This window comes from Pagrus pagrus (genome assembly GCF_965226575.1).
Source record: "Pagrus pagrus genome assembly, chromosome: 24".
In the NCBI taxonomy this organism is placed as follows: Eukaryota; Metazoa; Chordata; class Actinopteri; order Spariformes; family Sparidae; genus Pagrus; species Pagrus pagrus.
Genome location: NC_140206.1, coordinates 10450267 through 10458175, shown reverse-complemented (window position 1 = coordinate 10458175; position 7909 = coordinate 10450267).

Genomic DNA, 7909 nt, shown 5'->3' with positions numbered 1-7909 from the left:
CTTACTTCAGAATGATGAGCTGTCTATTACCAGTTTACCTTCACAGATTAAAAAAAAGGATGATTTTTCCAAATATTTCATACCACATCTGTTTCTTTGTGAAGCTGCTTGGCCATCTTACACTGTTTATTAAAACTTTAACTGTTGGAGTATTCTTGTTCTTAATCCTTAACGTCATTTTTGCATTATGAGCACGTCTTTAAACATTCAAAACTTAGAATTAGAGGGCATAATGAATGTGGGACTTTAAGACGGAGCAGAAAACAGGTCAAAGCGAGACCACAAGTAAGGGTTGGGGTTAGACATGTAGCCGTGGTGGTCACGTAAAGGGGCTTCTATGTCAACGAGGGTCCTCACGAGAATAGTGTGTGTTTAATTGTGGATGATGAAGAACAATACACATGCCCTAACAATAACAACAGGAAATTAAAAGTGTTTTCCATCATAGGGTGTAGTCATGCTGAGTGATGAAGTGCAAAGTGCAGGCAGGTCGCGCTTGCACAACGCATATTTTTTCCATTACAGTGCTGTGGTGTTGTCTAGTTTGCCCACACTGATCATGTGTGGGTGGTTTCGAGCCGCTCATGTCATGGGGAGCAAAACATTTCCCGTTGTCGGTGTGATAGAAATAGCCACGGAGCTCTCGGTACTTGGTGTTGTTTTGTTGATCAGTTTTGTGATACCGATGCGTGGAGGTTGCGACTCTATACCGTAGAACCGCCTCGCGATGCTCTGCAGCAGGCGGATTCACGCGTGGTTTTTCACACCTCGTAAACCACAGCTCTGCTTACATGTAAATATCTCTGTGGCCTCACTTCCTCTCCAGTGATCTGCTCTACTCTCTGTGCGGTTCTTATTCTTTGATCCTTATTGAATCCCTACTTGATCGGTTCAATCAACAGCTGTGACAAAAAGCAAGAAATGACTCATCACTTTCAGTAAACGCATCAGAACTGGGGGTGTTGGTAGGTACAGCGTAGCTTGTCAACAGTGTGGTTGCACAGGACTATCTAGGAATTAAGGCTGGTTAATTTCCTGTGAAATTACTGTTCGCTAGAAGAACGTCAGTGAGCTGTTTGGAGCTTCAGGCCATGTTTCCTGAACCGCAGATTCCTGTTATAAATCACCGGGAGTCACAGAGGGTATCAAGGGAGTATAGACATGGCAGAAAAGGACAGATACGGAGAGGTATTTCAATATTTATGGATGACCAGGGGTCAGAGGGAAAAGGAAGTTTGACATGGAAAGTGATCAAGGGAAGGTAGAGTTAGATTATGTGTGAGGGGGAGAGCAGAGGGAAGGGAGTGGATAAACAGAGATAAATGGAGATATGTCAATATTTATGAATAGTTTCGGGGTTAAAAATAATGTTTTTGTTCCGGCGTACGTACAGCTTTAGCTTGAGCTCTTCCATCTTCAATCCTTTATTTGGAGCAGCAGTTTTATGTCACTGTCGCTGCAGGACCACCTGTAGTTTTATCAATTCAAACAGTCCCAAGCAAAATCATGCACGCTTTACCTTAGCGTACAGCCAACTGAAACACACTGACTTATACATTATTACCCTTTGGAGGAGCACAACGGCCACATAATTCATTATTTTGGCCTACTGTTTTGTCTCTTATGTTCATTTTATTAGAAGAGCAAAATGGAGACCAGTCTCTGCTTTTCGGGGGAAATTTCATGAAGCTGACATCACTAATTGTAATGACTGAGGTAATTTTTTTAATGGGTTTCACGGTGGATTTTCCCTGTCGACTGGAACTTCAAAGGACTCATCAGCCTTCACTTTATTGATTCGCAGGAAGCCACCGCAAGAGTACTTTCTGTTCCGCAGCATCATCTCATAACAACAAGATGACGCAGTGCCTCACTCACCTTTTTTAAAACTGCTTTGAACGTATAACTCCTGTCTCTCTTTTTTATGTTTTTAGTGTGTTGTTTTTATTATTCTGCTTTTTAAATAAATGTAGTATTATTATTATTATATGACGGACAGCCAGCTCAAGCAAACTGCAGAATCGACGAAGGTGTTCCCTCCAAAATAAGATTTCAAAAGGTTTGAGTTTCAGTTAGATAACCATCTTACCCCTGATAGTGACAACAACAAAGAGGGTGGATCCAAACAGACAAAAACATTAAGCCAAAGAAATGCTATGGAGGTTAAATCATACCAGAAAAAAAGTAATGTGTGGTAAAAATAGAAACAATGAAATGCTGAAGTCAGTGATAGGAAATACATTTCAAGATAGGAAACTTATGATGAGCTTTTGTGTGTGTGTGTGTGTGTGTGTGTGTGTGTGCGGTTGACACCAAAGTGAATATATTCAAATATCTTCGACTCCATCACTTGTTGACACATGATGCCAGGAAATAGCTACCTCTCACACAATTGGCAGGCAAAATATAAAACACCACAGCATTTTCATGCTATGGAGGAGTTGAAAAACCAGTCTGCACTGGTTCTCATACAAAATGCTCCAGTCCTGAAGACGCTAAAGCATCATATTAAGCACCTAAATATATATATATACCTTTGTACTTGTGGGAAAACATAGAATCTAAAATTGCATTACACATAACTGAGAGATCTTGGATATAAGAGCCAAAACTCAGATTGTCGGGATCTCTGTGGCTGCACTTATCTTCATTCTTTTGGTGGTGTGGTTTGGAAAGGAGACATGACTCGCAATCAATAACATCCATTCAGCCACGAGAAAAACCAACAGGAAGACCACGGTAGCATCCGCCTGCCATCAGTCCCTTAAGAACACAAACACTGTCTGCAGACTGTAGATCCTGCTATTTATTGCAGAAAGCTACTGGGGAGATACAACTGCGCTGCTAGCTCTGCCTGTTTGCCAGCATTATTCGAACATCACTTTCTTAGTGCAGGTCGTGACAAGGCTCACTGTTGGCTCGCGTACAGAACTAACACTACCACAAACACACGCCCATGTACCGTGCACCCAGTGGGAGACACACCTCATAACATATTGTTGGTTTTGTTTACTTAAGCACAGAATGTCGTGCGGATTGTTGGTTGCAGATGAACAAAAAGACAATTAGGAGGAAGAGGAAGAGCAAAGGAGTTGCCTAGAGCTCAGGGTTCGCTTGTTCAGAGGAAGAAGCTGACTTTACTCCAACTCACTGATATTCAGGAAGAGATGATGAAAGGTTAACTGACATTTCGCAATAAATGGCTGACTCAGGAGGATCACCTGCAGCCGATGTTGTAATAATTGAAGTTTTTGCATAACCTCAGGAAATGGGCTTTTCAAACTTGTACCAATGGCATACAATGCAGTGAGAAATACAAGAAATACAAGGATTCAGCCGAAGATTTAGGATAGAAATTTGTCTGGCAGGACAGAAATCAGTGCTGCGACAGTGGTGCACAGACACAAGTGGAATATTTCTTGCTGTCATTATCATGTAAATCTTTTAAAAACTGGAATTGATGGTGAACAAAAAGATGTAGCAAGGGAAAACAGAAAATGTCGTGTCGGTATAACTGAAAATAGATAAAAGTGCACCAAGATCAACTAATAATAAAGTTTTTGATAGGTGACAGTATCATTTAGTCCGTTATATTTTTGACTTGTCTGATAGCCTTTTACTGTTTGTGTGCTCCATAGAAACATATGCATATGTACTAGACGTGACAAAAGGTTATGCTGAATAGGAGGACACTGACATGTAAGGTCAACACATTTTAGCTTGGCATTTCAGCCACTCGTATTTGCGTGTGCCAAACTGAAACAAAGGCTTGTGAATGTTTTGTCCCGGTCCAACTCAGCTAAACAAAGTCAAACAGGCCTTTGACATTTCAGCTAGTTGGAATAAACTCCCCGACAGACCTGTTGAGAGTCTGAAGAGCGCGGCACTCAGACAGTTACAGCAGGGGAGGGGAGGACAGTTACAGCGTTAGAGTGAAACTGGATGTGTTCAGACCTGCACCGGAGGAAGGGGGGGAGTTTTTTTTACACAACTCTGAAACAGTGTTATTTATGTAACTCGCAGGAAGTGTTTCAGAAATCAGATTCTCAGGCATTAATGTGTCAAGTCAAGCACAAGCTGCTTCTTGCTGTTTTTTTGTACTACATTTCCCAGAAAACAATAGTAGTACTTTAGTTTTACTTATATTTCCCAAACAAACAAGATAAAACACTGTATATGTGCATTACTTATGCCGGACATATAGTGTTTGGATAAGAAAACAAAGATTATACGAGTTACAATCCTTAAGATTTCAGTCTTGGTTGTTTTGGCGCCACCTGTGGTTACTGGTGGTAACAGCAAGTGCAGTTTAATCCGACAGCTCTTCTTAAAGCCGCCATGTGTTTAGCCAGTTGAACGATTTCAATGTGAAGCTGTGAAACTGCTGGCTTAGCATTAGCACTAAGTTAATACAGCTTTAATAGGGCTGTAGAGTAAACAGGAAACAGCGGGGCTGATATCAGTGAGATCAAATTAAGACCAATAACTCTGCATTACACTGATGCCTCGTTTCCTGTTGAATCCAGTGTGGAAATGGCGGACTCCGCCACTTACAGTGACAAATACTGTATAGAGAAATACTTACAGGATGTAAATCCACTCAAAGGATATTGGCTGACCATCGAAAAAGGTGATTGATTACATGAAAATGTAAAGGTTTCTAATTTTAAACTGAATACACTGTGTAAAGTTTGTGATACATGTTGCCTGATGACGATTTAATTTGATATTCAACTGTGATGGGATCTCAACTCAATGGTTTTATTGCCCTTGTGTGCAAAATACAGCAGAGTTTTCTAGTCTAGGGTCACATTTCTGCTCTTTCCTGTGGTTCAATACTGTCAGCGTGAGTGATGTATTGCTTTAGCTGCAAAAAAAAAATGAATGAGAAACGGCGGGACAAACACACACATGCACATTTAACTTCTCCCCTAGAAGAGACATGTCTAGATCCCTGACTTCTCACCTCCTCCACTCTCACACAAACACACAAATACAACACACCTTTTACCGAGTCAACTTTGGACACTTGCTATTGTCTCTGCCAGTGTCTCTGTGATCATAACACCACATGTCTGTGTTGTTCATGTTCAGAAACTACTGTTTTTGTACTTTCCTCTGTGAACAGATGTATCCTGCGGGGATACGCTCACCCGTCTCTGCGGTGCCTAAAAGAACAGATAGCAATTGCAGCTGCAAACCACACTGCTGCCACTCAAACTCATTTGCTGAATATGACATATCAGTGGTTACATATTTTTAGCATTAATAGTGTAAATAACTGCCAGGAACATGTCAAACTAATTAGTGTTAATCTTGTACAAAGATAAACACATGATATCCAGGTTTCTTAACAGAGTCAAGAGCTTCTGTCTGACAGTAGTGATATCACAGCTGTTTGTGGACAGTTTTAGCCAATATTTGCACTTCACTGAAGTTTAAACATAGAAAGAGTCCAATGTAAAAATACCAAATATACATTTTTTCCCTTTTGGACCAATAATAATTATGCGTTCATTCCCAGTGAAAGATCTGTTTGGCCGATCACTCCTCTGGCAACTGGACAAGGTCGTTCCACGATCTCTGCTTGACCAGAAATGACTCCTGTCCATGTTCCCCTCAGTAGCCCTCTTTGCTGTAAATGCACTACTCACCTCTGAATACCATCACTGTGAGGAGCATCCTGAAAACCCCGCTCTTGAATGGTTTTAAGGATCTTGAATCTTGACGCATGGAGTTTTAAAAGATGTTGAAAAACTCTATCAAAAGTTACTTACAGACACTAATTAAACACTTTTTTAAACAATTCTTAAAACTGGAAGTGTCATCGAAATCAGATGTAGTCAAATCAAGACAGTGCCTTTGGGCTTGCTCACCAATTTCAGTTAAACTACAGATGATGCTGAACACACTGAATATACTGTTGGCTGCTAAACTTGTTTGCCGGCATTGCCAGGAAAAGAAGTGGAGGTGTTTGTGTGTGTGTGTGTGTGTTTGTATGTGTGTGTGTGTGTTTGTGTGTGTGTGTGTGTGTTTGTGTGTGTGTGTGTGTGTGCCAGAAATGATTCACACATACTTGCTCTACTTTTTGATGAAAGAAACTGAGAGCAAAACATTTCTGAAGAAGTTGGGTTGAGGTTTGTTCAGGAAAACAGTGTGAAGAGAAGCGTATTGTGGCTTTGGTTTGCCCCCAAACAGCCAACGTACCTACTGCACAGATATCAGCGATGTGCAAACTAGCAACTGATGCACTGACCTTGTGTGTGTGGTCATGTCTGTGTTTGTATTTGGTTCAGCCTCTGACCAAACTCAGAACTCTGCAGAATCTCTGGTTCTCTCTCTTTTCCCCCTTCAATCTTTCTTCTTATTCTTCTCGTGTTGGTACGTTTATGAAGCAGATACAATGACTTCCGAAGTTTCACTGCTGTCGTCTAAACATTTCCAGTTTCTTTGTTTTTGAACCATAAAGTGTGTTGTTTCTCACGAGTCCTGGTGCACAGCAGTAAAAATGGCGCCTCACTTGCTTGTGGAGGAAACCGTTTTCACACAGATGTTCTGATGTTGTCGTTGTGATCCTGCTCTTACTGCTGTGTGAGTTGTGGAAAGCCTGTGTTGTTATATTTAACTACACCCGGTGTCCAGAGGCTGTTTGTCACTGCAGTGTGTAATAGTGGACATTTAAGAGTTAGGCAACCCTGCTTCTGTTTCCCCCGTGCTGTATGACCACAGGGGGAAATCCCTCCCCACTTCATGCATCCTTTCTCACCGTGTCTTTACTCTCCGGCTCATTCTGTCTGACTTTGTCAGTGTTTCGACCTGTAAATGAGCCGTGGGATGTGTATTGATGTTAGAGTGAAAGTGGAGGAGAGTTGTTGCGGTTCGCAGGGGAAGCGGTTTCATGACTGAAGAAACGAGACATCTGTCTAGAGGCTGGCATCTCTCTGGAATCAGAGAGATGCCAGTTTTCCTGTCTGATTCACATATTTCTCAACAGGCAGTTAGGCAGACATTGAGCTAAATAAGCGTTCAGTTCAAATTTTCTGGAATCTATGAATGTCCGTACAAAATTTCATGGGAATGGATATTTCTGGACCGAGGTGGAGGACTGCCAGACAAACATGGCCATCCATAGAGCCACTCTACTAGCATGGCCAAAAAGCAAAAGTAGTATATGTAGGCTACTATTTGTATAATCTATCAAGGAAGTGTAAATCACTAAGAGATGGTGACGGGGCTCCAGACTTTCCACAACGGTTTCACTGGCCTAACTTCCACTACGTTACATTTCACTACATTTTAATTTCATAACACAATTTGTAAATTGATATAAACAGGATTAAAAGTGACATGTTTCTCTTAATTTGAATCACAGCACACTGCAATAAATTCATGTAATAAATAATACAACGTTAAATTGAGAGTTCTCAGCGTTCTCTGTCCGACAGATGTGAGATGTTGTCGAGAAATATTGCTTTGGGCAGGATGTGTTGCAAGATGCTTCTCTCAAGCTCTCAAGGTCCCTAAATACATTACTTCACAACATTTCTAAAGTACAAAGGAAGGGAGACATAAAACAGATGTTGGAAATCATTGCCACAAAAAAATTTGTCTGGTAAGTTTTACACTCTTGCACTCAAGCCCGCAGCTGGAGGACCAATAAAATAATGCTGAGGACCATTTGCTAAGGTCACTATTGCTACAACTGTCAGGCTATCGATTACAGCACGACACGAGTAGTTTGCAGTAGATAACAGTGGAAGACACTCAACTTGAATATTTAAGAGTCTTAATTTTACAAAGACGTAGACAGAAGGATCATCATTTGCAGCAACAGTTTATTTTGTTAAACAGAAATAACTGCAGATGAACATACTGTTGAGTCCAATACTATTCTACTTCTACAATATTT